This window comes from Mixophyes fleayi, chromosome 8 (assembly GCF_038048845.1).
Source record: "Mixophyes fleayi isolate aMixFle1 chromosome 8, aMixFle1.hap1, whole genome shotgun sequence".
Taxonomy (NCBI): domain Eukaryota; kingdom Metazoa; phylum Chordata; class Amphibia; order Anura; family Limnodynastidae; genus Mixophyes; species Mixophyes fleayi.
This window is the reverse complement of record NC_134409.1, coordinates 8,739,439-8,756,006: the sequence shown is the minus strand read 5'-3', so window position 1 is coordinate 8,756,006 and position 16,568 is coordinate 8,739,439.

Below are 16,568 nucleotides of genomic sequence, written 5' to 3'. Positions count from 1 at the left end.
AATTCCAAATCTTTCAGGGCTTTGAGCAGAGGCAGATCGGAAGTCGGACATACATATATATTTTTTGCTGCACAACTGACTCTCCTCCTGTTAGTCTTATTTCATTCAAGGTTTGATCAAGATACGATAGTTCTGGCCACAGGTGTAGGATCGGATGTCCAGTTTGGCTGTTTTTTTTATGTAATTGGCTGATGAGTGTGGCTCCACAAACAGGAATTGTTGTAAATGATCTGAATCCAGTCCAGTCCAATTGAGTTTTATCCGACGGACATTGGCCAAACATCCCATGATCCTCTTTGTTTTGTCATCCGCATGCCAGAAAAAAAAGGAAGGAGTCAACACACATTGTGATCTGGCGATTCTGTCTACCCCCCAAGGGTTTGGATAGGTTTAGATTTTGGGTCTTAAGACTAATGGTGAATTGGGGTTACACTTAGTATTAGAAATAAAAGTAGGTTAAAGAAAAAACCTTACAACAGGTTTCACATTGGTTTTTTTATGCCTTTTGGTAAAACACTCACAAATGAATGTGCTGACCGGCGTGATTAAGCTTTCAGATTGGTATTTACCATGAAATATCTCGACTAAAAGCCTAGACCTGCATAGAAATGGCGCATTGTTAATTTTATTGACTTTTTGATTTTGAAAACGGGCTAAAAATCTCGGTAAACGGAACGACGTTGGGCAATTTCTGCAGTGTGTATGGACTCACGACCAGCAGTGTCCATAGATCTCCATAGCGTTTACAGAGTTGCGATCTTTTCAGCCGCTGGTTATGACAGATGAAGATCACAGAACTGAAGGTAGATCATGTAGGTGTGTACACATGAATCGGCTGCTGATCGGGACTTTCGGCCATTAGTAAAATCGCTATAGATATCACATTGGGAGAAATTGTCTGTAGTGTGTACCCAGCCTTACACTGACATCATAATTGGGTGATGAATGAACCTAGTTTTAAGGGCTACAATTGCAATAACAATTTGAAAGCCAGTTCTGCTTCCTTGATCCAGGGATGAAGGTTAAAGCCCAATCGATAGTTTATAGTAAGCAAATTTGTTACTTATAGAATTAAATGTCATTTCATATTACGACTGTCAAGACTTGTAGCATTGTCTCTTTGTCTAATGCAAACATAGTCTAACAAATAAACACACTGCCATTAACCTATCAGGCAGGCAAATGGTTAAAGACCTTTCCGCTACCTTCCCTTCCAAGAGACATTGCTTTGGTTTCGAATTGCTCTGTTTGGTTGGCAGGGCACCACGCTCTAGTTGGCATGAGTAATGGGCAGACGAGGCTACGGATTCAGGTGGCACTGGACTTAAGAGAACCCACCCACAGAAAGGTTTGGGGATTTAGTAGAATAATTGTAGTTATAACTAATGAGTTTGTTGTGGAGGATAATAAAACAATATTGGTATTATTTATAATGGGTAAAGGCGGAGACTAGGATTGCGTAAGCGAACGTCCAACAGACTTGGTTGTGTCTAATTAGATAGATAAATGAGATTTTCCATTGACAGAAATGGAATGAGCTGCTGTACCTATGTACAGGTAACTTAGTGGTTTATTATTTTATATTTCCTCTAGATAATGTGTTGGGAGAGTGTATACTGGCAAAGAAATTACAAGTGACCTTTGAGTCGGGGATCCTAACCCTCAGGAATAACACTGACAGTCAGTAAACACAAATTTTAATCCATCAGTAAGTGAAAAATTCAGGTCAGTAAAAAATGTGACACTGTTACTCAACAGATGGCTGAGACCCACTACGCTCACGGTTCAGAAGTAATGAGCTTTTATCATTCAGTGCTGAAGTGGCCAAACAGTTGGTTGTAATTTACCAGTATATGGCAGCTAGCTAGTCGGCAGCAGGGTGGCTCAGTGGTTAGTACTTTTGTCTCAAAGCGCTGGGGTCATGAGTTCAATTCCTGACCATGGCCTTATCTGTGTGGAGTTTGTATGTTCTAACCGTGCTTGCGTGGGTTTCCTCCGGGTGCTCCGGTTTCCTCCCACACTCCAAAAACATACTGGTAGGTTAATTGGCTCTCTCTGTCTGTCTCTGTGTGTGTGTGTGTGTGTTAGGGAATTTAGATTGTAAGTTTCTATGGGGCAGGGACTGATGTGAATGAGTTCTCTGTACAGCGCTGCGGAATCAGTGGCGCTATATAAATAAATGATGATGATGGTAGATCATGACATTAATTGTGAGGCTCCATTCGCCCCCCCTACCCCTTTGTTTTGTTTCGGACCCTCAGAGACATACGTATTCGCCACTGTATGCAAGGACTATAAATAAGACTTCACACCGCTGAAGACTGCAAAAATAATTGTCACATACCGCCATAGACTTTTTAAAAGTTACAATTTAATAAAGAAATGTAATACATTTCGGATGGGATTTACTAGAATTGGCTTGGACTTCAAATACTTCCGTAGCCTGTTTGGAGTGTAAAGACGGCTATTTGACATATAAGCTCTGCTAGGTAGCGTCTGGATGGATATCTGTGCTCTAATTAGTGCTCCCACTAAATGTTCTGGACTTTATACTTTTCAGCAGGAACACCTATGAGCTCCATTCAGTAATGAGTCAGACTGCTATATGTTTTTTTAGTTCATATTGCGTGTTTATGTATTGAACTATTTATATATTTTTTTCCATATATTTTTAATGATGTATGCTCATACCTTTACTATTCTTAATGAAATACAATTGAAGACTTGACAATGAGATCACTGAATCTAGTAAGGTCATATTGTAATAAGAATGGTATATATAATTAGAATCCAATAATTTAGCCAAAGTTTGAGAATGGCATGCAGGGATTGTGGCTACGGCATTATACACAACTGGACCACGTTGCTGACGTTTGGTAGATCGGCAAAGATTTTCTACCTTTAGAGTAGATTGCTGAGCCCAAAGGTCTGGCTCTTACATCCAACATTTGCTATGACATAACAATGTGTCAGTAAAAATAATGGTCATCACACCATGTTTGTACGTATGTCAGTAAAAACAATGTTTGTCAATGGCAGAATCGCTGCTTGATCAGTGGAGGGATTAGACTATCTTGGATCTTGAGCCTCTAAGGTTGGGAACCATCTCAATATTTTACTTTAACTGTGTATCTGCCTCCTACCTTGTTGCTGAACAGGTCACATGTTGGAGTAGGACTGTGGAGGATAGGTCATTTCTGATCAGCCGCTAGTTATGACAGATGAAGATCACAGAACTGAAGATAGATCATGTAGGTGTGTACACATGAGTCGGCTGCTGATCGGGACTTTCGGCCATTAGTAAAATCGCTATAGATATCACATCGGGAGAAATTGTCTGTAGTGTGTACCCAGCCTTACACTGACATCATAATTGGGTGATGAATGAACCTAGTTTTAAGGGCTACAATTGCAATAACAATTTGAAAGCCAGTTCTGCTTCCTTGATCCAGGGATGAAGGTTAAAGCCCAATCGATAGTTTATAGTAAGCAAATTTGTTACTAATAGAATTAAATGTCATTTCATATTACGACTGTCAAGACCCGTAGCATTGTCTCTTTGTCTAATGCAAACATAGTCTAACAAATAAACACACTGCCATTAACCTATCAGGCAGGCAAATGGTTAAAGACCTTTCTGCAGACGGAATCATTGGCAACATTGGAAAATAATTCCTCATATTAATTTCTAGGACTTTGGGGCACTGCGAGAAATAGAATCCATAACCAGGATAAACCAATAAAATCTGGGACACACGGAGGGTATACACACATGTATCATAGATGGACGGGTCTTTTAGCCCCGGCTTTTTGGCTACAAAATTCCCTATTTTACTCCATGCTGTTAGTGTATTTTGAGGAGACTTTTAGGCTTGAAACAGACCACAGGTTTTTCACACGATTATCGAGCCAATCACACAATAAACAAACATTAGGGGCTAGATTTACTAAGCTGCGGGTTTGAAAAAGTGGGGATGTTGCCTATAGCAACCAATCAGATTCTAGCTTTCATTTATTTAGTACCTTCGCTCCAAAGCTCATCCTATCGTTTGATTTGGTTTTTTAAACTTCCTAAAAATCACAATCAACGATGGAACGATGTCGGGCAAATGTGGCAGTGTGTACATACTGGGGTAAATGTGGCAGTGTGTACATACTGTAGTAAATGCTGGATGATAGCAATGAAAAATGATGCCTATTCGTCTCAGCAGCTATCACAGGACAGCTATGCATGTAAGATTTATTTTCAAAACGCAATGTAATGTAGGCAATGTACCCATAATCATTATTTAGTTTTAAAATAATATATGAAAGTAAAAAAATTATAAAATATATGTATTATATTTGAAAAAAAAAATCTAAAAATATATCATATTGTTAGCAGTTGTTATTTAAATCTATGATCCAGTAAAAGTTATGTGCGTATACTTCAGTCTGTTATGTGTGTCTACGTTTACGGCAAGTACGTTTTATACAGCGTGTTTCCACCTCTATTCACATCGTAACGTATCTTAAGATAATCTTTGTTTTAAATACTGGTGGAAGTACACTAAAGTTGCATACTCTTTTAAAATGTAAATTACGGCCAATTTACGTCCCCATTGGAATCAGGACCAGAGAGTCCTGTAAGGAAGGGTTATCCGGAGGTTATCCGGGTTATCCCGGACAGGGGGCGTGACCAGATGTGGGCGGAGAGCGGTGAATCGCAACGTTTTGGCCCCACCCCCCCAACGAAAACGTCTTTTTCTTGCAGGGAGCAGGGTCAAAATGACGCAGTTCACCATGAATCGCGCTATTTTGACTAACAACTTGTGGGATGCTTGCTCTCCCAGAAGTCCGGGAGAACTACTCGGATTTCGCGAGTCTCCCGGACATTCCAAGAGAGTATGGGGTCTATTTATGACCCTTCGTTTTTTTCACTTGTTACATTTTAATCCTTATCTCCTTGATAAGGATTGAAAAGTAACGGCTATGTATTAAAAAACTTCTCAGGGACAGCAGTGCCGATAACCTGCTGTCCCTGAGAAGTGACTCACCTGATCATCGCAGTCTTTTCTCAAGTTTAAAGGCTGCGGTGATCTTCTCTTTTTTTTTTTTTTCTTTTTCTTTTTCCTTTTTTGCTAGTGCGCATGCACCGACTGAAAAGTTGGTGCATGCGCACTAGCATCCTAGACGGCAAACTGTAGGATGAGTGACAGGGAGGGATCACATGATCCCTCCACACATGCGCTGTCCAGCTCTGCTCTTCAGATCAGAGCTGGACAGCGCGAAAGTTTTCAGATATGTTAATGTACGCCAGCTTCAGATGGCGCCAGCTTCAGATGGCTCCAGCTTCAGATGGCTCCAGCTTCAGACGGCGTACATTAACATGTAAAAAAAGAGAAAATTTTCTCTAGTTAGCCTTTAAAACATAGCGGTTCTGAGCACTTACCATACACTGTTATGGGGAGTGTTCAGAAAACCGATAGGAAATGCAAAGCAGCAGATATCTGAGATATCTGCTGCAATGCTTCAATGATACATAGTAATTTCACGGTAAACTGTTGTTTTCGGGTGTTTAACACAGGAAAAATCGTTGATAAATAGACCCCTATGTGCGGAGGGAAATATTTAATTTTAGTGATATTTTGTATTGAAGGGTACAATGGTGTACCCACCGGGAAAACTGTGATCAACTACAAAAAAAGTATGTACATTATCAGTACTGTGGCTACAATGTCTCCCCGGTCTGTGTGCAAAAATAAGCTGATTTGTGAGCAAAAGGTTGCAAAGACACGACAATGTACCTGCAGTGGTCTTTAAATCGAAATGGGGTTAAGGGTCATCTATGAATGTGCAGGTTTGTGGACGCACAGTGACATGATGTGCACGTGTTATGCTCATGGAGGACAAATAGTCACATAAAAATATTAAATAAAAATATTCACCTATTTATTTTTCTCTGCTTCATAAATGGCACAAAACAATAATTTTGAAACAGCAACGAATAAAAAAATCTGAACAACAGGTTGTGATTCTTATTAGAGGTTGTCAACCTGTGGCTCTCCATCTCCTGGAGAACTAGAAGTTCCAGCATACCCTGCCAGCCTTCTATTCCGCTAACAAGAGCTCTGACTATTACACGTCCTTAGTGCCCCTTTAAACATATACTTTCCTCATAATGGGTGTCATTTTTCAGCTGTTTATAATGTTGCAAATGTGTTTTCAGGAGACTGAATTTTCCTCCTCCCATAGACAAACTGTATCTTTAAATGTCATCCATAGCCCCTCGTGTTTGGAAATTAAATGTGAATGCATTATGCAAACAGTAGACTTTCAGCATAATCGTGTTATTATTTCACATGTTCAACCTTGAAGAGTTGAAAGCTCATTATGCCGTGTTAAACAGCAAACTGCAAATTCACTTACTGCTAGACAGTGCGCTGCTTTCTACTTATCTATTCCTGTGGGTCAGTTCTGCTTCAGATGAACCATGTTTACAAACCTCTGCAGCTTCGTATACTCCTATTATGCATAGTACGTTCTGCATTTGTTACTGTCACACCAGTCACAGTGATACAGTACTCTCGTGTGACCCCATTCATTTAAATGGGTGCACCCATGTGACATTGATTCATGTTAGACTTTATTTCAATGCATTAAAATCTGTTATGTTGTCACCCGAGCAGTTATTTCTGCTTATACCTTCTATGTAAACAGTAGGATAACAGCGGAATTTAATAAATATTTTCCAATGGTCAAAAAGTATTTCCTGAGACCCCGTAGTGCAGCTTCCATTTACGAAATATACTTTTAAAAACCGTAGGTACGTAAGTTTTTAAACACAGACTTTCTGCCTAGACCTCAGCTATATAGGGCCTCATTGAAGTTCCTATTTATTTATTATACTGGGATAACACAGATTTTCTATCGCTGCGGAAGAAAATCTTTTATTGACGCTATTTGCTATTAAAATATACTGTCTGGCAGCAGCGAGAATAGTCTTGGCGCATCTGTGGGCGCCTGACCCGGCTCGTTGGTTCACACGTGCGTAGTGGAGTTGAAAACCCTAACTTGGGTGCCCAGTTCCACTTGCCAAAAAAATAAATAAATAAAATGTAAAAAAAAAAGAAGAGAGAAAGTAATATAAAAAAATATAATTATTTTTCCCTTTTTTTTATTTGAAAAATTGCTTTATTTAAATAAAGTGTTTTAGTTTTTTTTGCTACGAATATCTCTTGAAATGAGGATAGCGAAAGGAAGATAGCTACCGATTCTTGTTAAATCTCTTACGCCGCGAATCTCTTCAACGGCGGGATCTACCTCTGATTACTGCGGTAAGCTTTGATAGATAGGGAGAAGCCCTAACTCGGGCGAAAAACCTACGTTCCACGGTTTTTAAAAGTATATTTTGCAAATTTGTCCTCAACAAACCATGTTGTGATGTAAGAGATGCAAATGCATTTATTTATTTATTTTTTTGCATGCAGATATGCACACAAATACTGGGCAACTTTATTTTTACACAGCAATTTAGAGTTGAGCTAGGACACGCCCCCTTCCAACTCTGACTCCAGCAGCACAATTTAAATCCCTTCCCGTCCCCGCAGTACAACATGGTATATGCAGTGCAACAGCTCTGTACATCTGATCCTCCTTTGTGAAGCCCAGAATTCTTGTGGTGTCCCCTTCCGGCATTGAAAGTACCTCCATTATACAGGTATAGGGAAACAATATGGATTTTTAAAAGGACATTACCTAATATACCAACTAATATACAGTGTAGTTTGCAAACGGATGGCAGGTGTACAGATGATAGATTATTGGCCACCAGCAGCTTAATAAAATGTTTTTTGTTTGACTCCTAAATGCTACTCTTAAATATTGCCATGGACGTATCTACTGGGAAGGCAAAGGTAGCAGCTGTAATGGGCTCCTCACAGCTGGGCTCCTCAGGTGCCCCGCTGGGTGCACAGTGCGGTCTCTGAGGATTAATGAAGACCCAGAATGTTGAGTGTGAGACAGTATTCTAGTGGTCCAAATTTAAACGGTGCTATTTCCGAGCAGGAGGTGTAGATGGGCAGGCGGGCGGGTGGACTGTCAAGGCAAGAGAGGGGAGGAGGGCTCCTCCCCCCCCCAGCAACTTTGTGGGCCCTACAAAATTTTGCTATGAGACTCACAAATTTCTATTTCCGCCCCTGCATTTTAGCACATTTAGCACCAAAGTTAAGAGAAACATATAAAGTCCTAAAACTAGAATCAATCTTTTAAAAATCTAAAAAAAACCGAAAACTAAACTTTTTATTGGTCTAGGATGCCAACCACTAATAAAGAACACAAATTTGGTATCCGCAAAATGCTATAAGTTGCAGAATAAATTTAGGGGTATATCATTTGGGTTGAGTTAATTTCGTGAAAGCAACTAAGGAAAGAATGATATAAAAGTGGACTTTTTAATTTTTCCCCCACAATTTTCCCTTTATTCAGCAATGGAATGAAAATAGCGCCCTATCTGCCCTTAAGTATCTAAAATTAACTTGAGCAAAGATTAAAAAAAAAAAAATTCCCAGAATAACTAACAGTAGATAAATGGTGTGACTTTCGGCACAGACCTCTGTCAGTAAAAGGGTTAAGCGCTGAAGTCAGATGCGATTTGGGAGCATGCTCAGTACTAGGGAGAACAGAAAGCGGAGTGGATTGTTTATTGGAGCCCCTGGAGGAGTTAATAGGACTCAGGTCTCCTGTAGCAGGAGAACAAGGCGTGGTTTTTAAGGTTTTTAGGTAAACTGTTTCTCATGAAAATAGCTTCCCTTAATAGCCTGTGTCTCTTTATTGTTCCTGGTTGTGTAACATAAATCACCAATATGTTTCTGGCTGCAAAGTACTCTCCTCTCCCATCGTATTCACAGATTTAGTGGCATTTCAAATAGATAAACACAAGCAACATCTATCAAGACTAGAAAAAGTGGGCCTTAATCACAGCTCTGGGTCCCAGTGCTCGGTATCTCCATTTACCTTGAGATGAATCCATTGGTTTGACCACCGAGGCACGCATTGACAAATCACCCCAGTCACTTGTGCAGTGCAAAGGCTTATCGGCCTTTTTTAAGTGGTCTTACCCTTCAATGAAAAGGATGATGCTTGTCAGGCAGGACCAGATTAAAGTTAGACACAAAGGAATGATCTGTTATTAGAAAACACTGATAGAAAGAAACACAGAGGACGGGGAAGAAAAATAAAATGTGGGAGTAGAAGAAGACACAATGTTACCAGCGTCGCTGTGCCATGGAAAGAGTTAATTTGGATTTTTGGAGGAACAAGGGTACAGACTGGACACAGACTTCTATAGCTCAGCACATGCTACAATGTAACGAAAAATAAAAATGAAAACACTCAATATTAAACTCTATGTAGGTGGCAGCTATTCAAAGTAATACGTGGGTAATGTTTTATGATTGATATCAGTTCTACAGTGTCAGCGGTTACTGGATAGAGACATGGTCATCACTCGGAGCTAAGTAAATGATATTATTTTTTCTAACATTAATTATTAACTATTATTATAATGTTTAATTATTCACATTAGTCCCTGTACCAGAGGAAGCTTATGTTTTTGGACTCTAAAGGCATGTGTCTTGTAGGTAGTCAAGGTGGTAAAGAAATTTTCCCAATAATTTTGGTGGGACTATCTCTGACCCTGAAAGGGGCAGGGCTTATTAGAAAGTAGGAAGAGCAGCTTTGCATGACTGTGGGCGTGGTTGGTTAGATTTGGGGTGTGGTTTGGTAAGATCATGGGTGGGGTTTATTTTGTCTCAGTTTTGCTTTTTAGAATGTTGGGAGGTATCACATACAATACTGTTAACCAATGGCGGATCTAGAATTTTTCTTAGGGGAAGGGGGTGATTTAGGTTTTTTATTGATCAGTGACTTTTTATGTGTAATTGACATTGAGAGAAATATGGCAGTGTTCAGTAAGCAAACTACAAATAAACTCCGTGCACACAGAAGTAGAAAAGTTGTACTGTACAGCTCTCCATCACAGTACCACAGGAAGTGGTACTGTGATGTTGTGCATATAGACATTGAGAACGGCTACAGAACAACAGAAGTTATACTGTGTATCTGTCAGATTGTACTGAGAGACAACAAATACTGTAAATGACTGTGGCGTGACAATTACTTCCTGTTCTCTGCCTTCTACATTGTCACCCTCTAGCAATGTGATTGGCTGATGTATTTTGTTATGGAGGACCATTTTACCTGACTTGGAAGAATGGTAATCAGAGCATTCCCAGCCTAATTGTGGATGATCCAAAGAAAACGTTGTATAAATGTTACAGATCTAAAAGTTTTTTTTAATTCCAAGCTTTCATAGCCACAACCCGGAAACAGTAGCTAATACTCTAAGTTTCAACACTATGTAATAGTTTGTCTTGAAATTCATGACTATAGATGTTGAGAAAGAGTATAATATTGCACATTATTATGTACCCTTTTACAGATGTAAATGCCCAATTCACTGACATGCTGTGTAGGTTGAAAAAAATCACGTGAATATTGTGACTCAAGTTCCACTATATTAAATATATATATATCATAGTTGCCTACTCTCCTGGAATGTCCGGGAGACTCCCGAATTTCTGGGAGCCCTCTCGCACTCCAGGGAGAGCAGGCCCTTCATCAAGCTAAGCGGCGGGGGCTGGGCTTATTACGCGATTTGCGTGTCATAGTGGCCCCGCCCCCTGCTGTAATAGGCTATAGTAGGGGGCAGGACCAATGATGTGAATCGCTGAGCCCCGCCCCCACACACCCACTTTCCCCACCGATCTCCTGCACAGCAAGTGGCCAAAGTTGGCAAGTATGATTGATATGTATATATATATATATATATATATATATATATATATTATCTCTCTGTTAGGCCCAACGCAGGGTTGGACCTAGACTTTATGTTTGGGGGGGCGATTTTGCATAATCACGCCCCTCCTTTACTCTGATTGGCTGGTCCACATTAAACCCCGCCTTCCTCTTGTGATTGGCCCCACCCCCTCCCGTTTTGATAAGCGGCTGGGACCACTCTGATTGGCGAATGCCCCGATCGCCCCCCCCCCCCCTTGGATTCGCCACTGGCCCAACGGTATAGGACACAGAATATAATTCAGGAGTCATAGGAGGGAATTTTTTAGATTATTATTATATTATAAATATCTATATATCAGAAAGATGACTGCCCCTTATATTACAGGCTTTAAAGAAATGTCCCTGTAATTCCCGTCCCCGGATTGGTTCCTATTATCATTATTGAACAGATGTACAGCATAATTCCTCCTATTCTGTATGTTGAATGTAAAGCTCACTGTTTTTTAATCTCTGGGTTTATAAATTAATATTCAATATGGCTGAGTAGTAAACTGTTCCTTGAAATTATTGTAACATTATTTTACAAGTAGAGGTATGTAAGAATGTATGAGAGCGTCTGAGTCTTGTCTGCGCAGTGATATTCTGTGTAGAATATCAGGTAAGTTATAGGTGTATTTTTCACATCTCGTTCTAGGTATAAAGAAGAAGAATCGATTAAGCTCTTATTTACTGTCGCACAAGCAGGAAAACCTCCACACTGTGCAAACACACTTTCCTCTTATCTGTAACTGTTGATCAAAGCAGAGCGGTTAGTCAGATGGAGAAAACGCTGCACAGGAATCAGAGGCATCTATTTACTAAGGTGGGAATAGATTGCACATAACATGCCCAAAACAAACACAAACTAGGTAAATGCATGTCCCATGTAGGCCCGGGAGAAGAATCTCATTTTGTATTAATTGTTTTCATTTTATGTATAATAATTTTACGCACATTCTTACCATACCAATATATATATTCTACAGAATTACAAAGAAATCATAGTGTCTATATTGGCAATGTTTGAAACAATACACAGGAACCTTTCCTGATAGTACAGTATAGTTTAACAAGTACTACACCAGTGCTCACCACAATTCACAATTGGATAATTGGTACAAATACAGAATTGTCCAAACCATGACCTAATTTGTCCTTGTCACAACCCCTTCCTCTGAGACCACGCAACTTTTCAGAAGGCAAGCCTTTTACCCTAAGAAAATTGGGATTGTCCCGTGAAAATTGACACTGCATGTTTCAGCTGTTAATATAGAGCGCTACGCTCTGTCTGCCATCTTGGTAGTGATGTCCCCTGTGATTTAGTGAAGACAGAAAATGGGGCAGCCTCCCCCTTCTACAGAGCAGGAAGTTTGGCTCTCAGTTGGTTCTTCCAGTGAAAGTTGAACTGTAAAGACGTGATAAAAGTAGCTGCATCCTTTTTGTGTTCTCTTACTCTTTTATATATATATATATATATATATATATATATATACATACAGATATATAAAGTGACCGGAGGCACAGAATATATATGAACAACCTGTTCTCTGACATTGTCCACAATATAAGCTTACTACCATCTGCAAATATTAATGTACTGTAATAGTGTTAAGTATATTAACTGCATAAGTTTGTAATATTGCCTGTTGCAGTCAGTATCAAATAGTTACAAATAGTTCTGAAATAAAACCAACAAATTGATTAAGTCTAAAAGCTTCTTGTGGCTTAACATCTACCACCAACGCCGCTGACAACTATTCCATATAATAGCACAAGTGCCCTGATAATAGGTTTTTCCGCCAATATCAACCTCCTTACATAACATGACCAATGGACATAGAGATCACATTGCCATTATTTCTTACCCTACAGTGAGCATTGTGACTTTGTGGTTTATAAAATGGCCTGACATTATCCACTGAGGAGCATCATCATTTATTTAGATATCGCCAGCAAATTCTGTGGTGCTATACAATTGGGGCCAAACACAGTAATAAAACAATACTGGGTAATACAGACAGAGAGGTAAGAGGGCCCTTTTAATAATTTACACTGTTCAGTTTTCTACAATACTGCTCCGTATTGCTCTTTTATTTCTTAAATTAATCAGAGTGATGAGACATTAGGGGGTATATTTACTAATCTGCGGGTCTGAAAAAGTGGAGATGTTGCCTATAGCATTCAATCAGATTCTATCTGTCATTTTATAGACAACTAGAATCTGATTGGTTGCTATAGGCAACATCTCCAGTTTTTCAAACCCGCAGTTTAGTAAATATGCCCCTAGGACTGTGTATATTAAATATATCACTTTTTTTTGCCTTGAAAAAGCTTTTTCCCATAAACATGCCATGTGGTGATGCAAGAGGCATCACACGGAAAGTCAAGACAACGCCTCATTATTGGCCTCTCCTGCATAATTCAGTCCTCTTGCGGGGAGGAAAGTCTCCCTACATGAACCTTCTCCACTCTTTGGGACTCATATCTCCCTGCAAAAAGAAGTTGTATTTTTGAATATAGATCTATAAGTAGGTGCAGTCACTCTCCCAACTGGCCCATCTACTGTTATCCAAAGATGCAAAATGTTTCACCCCTGCAAATAATGCCATCTTTGCCTGAAAATCCATGTGCTTTCCCATAAAAGTAGGTGCATGCGCCGCCACAGCTTCTGTGAACTTATGGAACATATTTAATGACTGTATCTTGCAGTGAGCATGATGCCAAACAAATATACTGGGCACACAGCTACTCAGAGTTGGCAGATGTTGGGTGACAGTCATAGTTGCCAGCAACTGGCTGTCTTAAGATTCCTAAAAAGACTAGTCCACCTTTCATATCTCCACTTTTCACTGTCTCTCCTCATTTCAACCGTACGACACTGCCGGTAGCAGCTCAGAAACGCCATCACCGATGGCTGCTTCCATATTGGCGGCTGATATCGCTGCCGCCTAACAATAGCCACATGCACTTTCCCCACCAGCAGTAACAATTGTTATTCTGCTTTGTTATGTATCAAGCGTTCTCCACATCTCTTAGATTGTAAGCTCCTTTGGGCAGTGCCATCTTTAGATCTTATTCCATTTCACTGTACGCAATTTGCTTATTTCATGACCTCCTCAATATGCAGCTCTGTGTAATATGTCAGCGCTTTATAAAAAAAAGGATAATAATATTTTGTTACATAATCTAATCTATAATAGCATTTGTTTATTCATTGATTCATACTGGATTCAAACTATAAAGCTTGTCCAGCACTGCGAATGCTTCACGTTTACACTTAGCAGGATGGTAAAATTTATTAGGATTATGGAAACATTTGCCTTCATCTAATAGAAGCAGGAGCAGGATTAGATTTTGTGTGTGAGTAATTTATGATGAGGGTTCTGCAGTTTAAACTTTCACGTAAAAGTCCATTTTATCAGATCGCAGTTACAGCTCGGTAAAATGGTCTGTTAAGCGGCAGCTTTATTATTCTCTGTGACATCATCAGCTAAATCACTAGATAATTGTTGAGTTTAGTAAGGAGAGCACAGAGCCCAGAAAACAAACAAAGACAGGGATCAGAGCAAAGTCTGTGTTCTTGTATGAAGTGATCCAAAATCCTTAAGTCATATAAGTTAGGGACCGTCTGTAAATACTAGACATGCTCAGACTCGGTTCCTCGAGAACCGAACATACCCGAACTTAGGGGATCCGAGTACCGAGCCGAGCGACCTCAAAATCGAAAACGAGGCAAAAGTAATCGTTACGTCGTCGGATCTCTGGATTTTTGGATTCCTTTTTAAGATCCAACATAAGGGTAAGTGGGAGGGAGGGCGGGCCCAAAGACAATTCTATATTGCATCATTTTTCTTTTCTACCACTGCTGTGTGCCAATGTGTCCTAGATGTGCTAGGAACTGCCGTGTGTTTGTGTCATTGCTCTGTCGCTTACCATCCAGCCAGGTCGCTGCAGTATTGGTCCGAAAGTGTATGAAAATAATATTGTGACCTGTGAGGTGGTCAAAATTGACTGCAAATGACTTGAAATTATTGTTATTGAGGTTAATAATAATGTAGGAACAAAAAAAGAGCAAAAATATGTGATTTTAGCATATTTTAGGATTTTTCCTAAAAAATCCAAAACCAAAACCAAAATACACGAGAGCGGTTTTGCCAAAACCAAAACCAAAACACGAAGCTAATCCAGATCCAAAACCAAAACCAAAATCAGTTAACGGGGGTCAGTGAGCGTCTCTAGTAAATACACCTTGAAAGAGATCGGTTGATCCCTACACAATGGCTCGCCGGTTGCCCTCGCACACTGCAATGAAATCCGCAGCACAGAACTGATATTTACTCATGTGACACAAGTGCAGTCGATTCAAGGTCTGAGCATATTTGCCAACTTTTCCTCATTGGCTTCCGGTAGATCCAAAGGGAGGTGGGCGTACAGGGGCGGGGCTTGACAAATAATATAATTTTGGTCCGCCCCCTAAACAATTGTCAGCTTTTGGGCCAATTACAGAAGAGGGTGGAGCTAAAATGACACAATATTTGCATCATTAAGCCCCGCCTCCCGTCACTTATTTATTGCGGGGGCGAGGACCGGGAGGTTGCCCTGCTCTCTCAGGAGGTCTACCAGAAATGTGGGATACAGTGTTCAGCATCCAATCGATTTCTCTGCTTTGTTTTTATGTTCGTTAGAATGGAAAACCCTTGTTCGCAAAGATAGGTTGTTGCAAAAGGCAGCAACTTTTTGACTGCCTCCTCATGTGCAATTTTGAATGAATTTGCAGCTGTTGACAACCAAAAATATGACAGATCTGCTTTGTTTTCAAATGCAATATGTGCTTTATTATTGAATCAAAGCTTAAGAAGTGCCTCTGCCAACCCTTGAGGCTCTTCTGGTACAACAGCAATTTCACATTTAAAGGGGTCTATAATCCAACTGACAGCATGTGAATCAGCAGTATTACCCCCAGGAATTTCATTTTTACCCCATTTGGAGTAATTTACCCCTGATCCCTGACCACTGGTTTAGATGAAGGAGGGGGTTGATAAACTAAAGTGACAGGACATTTTTTTTATACAAAATGAATCTTACTGTTGCCAACTGGTCGCCCATGTTAATTATACTCCCATATATAATACATGTTGTAAATATATGTATGTTAACCTGTATAGTATCTGTATATAAACAGTGACTTCTGATGTCATCAGTTATAATTGGGGGGTTCTTATGAATAACGTACGCCCTGCTGTAAATTATAATGAATAAATCACCTTGGATTAATATGACTTGTATACAAACCTGGAGCATTTATGTGTTCACAGACCTCCTCAGTGACTTCTAATATTTATATAATTTACTGCAGGGAGTATATTATTTTCCATATATACAAGATCTTCAGTTGCTGGCTTGTGACACTGGTTAAACCAATCTCTTTAAATCTACCAGCTAAGTACAACTTAACCCCATTAGCAAGTTGCCACCTCTGCCGTAATGAATTTGGAGATGCTGAGAGTGACTGTGTTCTTGTGTGTCAGTGTCAAGACCCTGGGATCCTGCAGGGGGTTTAATCTGATTAATCCTTTCTTCCCGAGCACAATAGATGAAGAGCAGCATCTTGACTCTCAAGTGCTGACACTAGAGACGGTTTTGTTCCTGTTTGGTATCCAGGACCGCCATCTGTAAAGAGCCAAACAGCA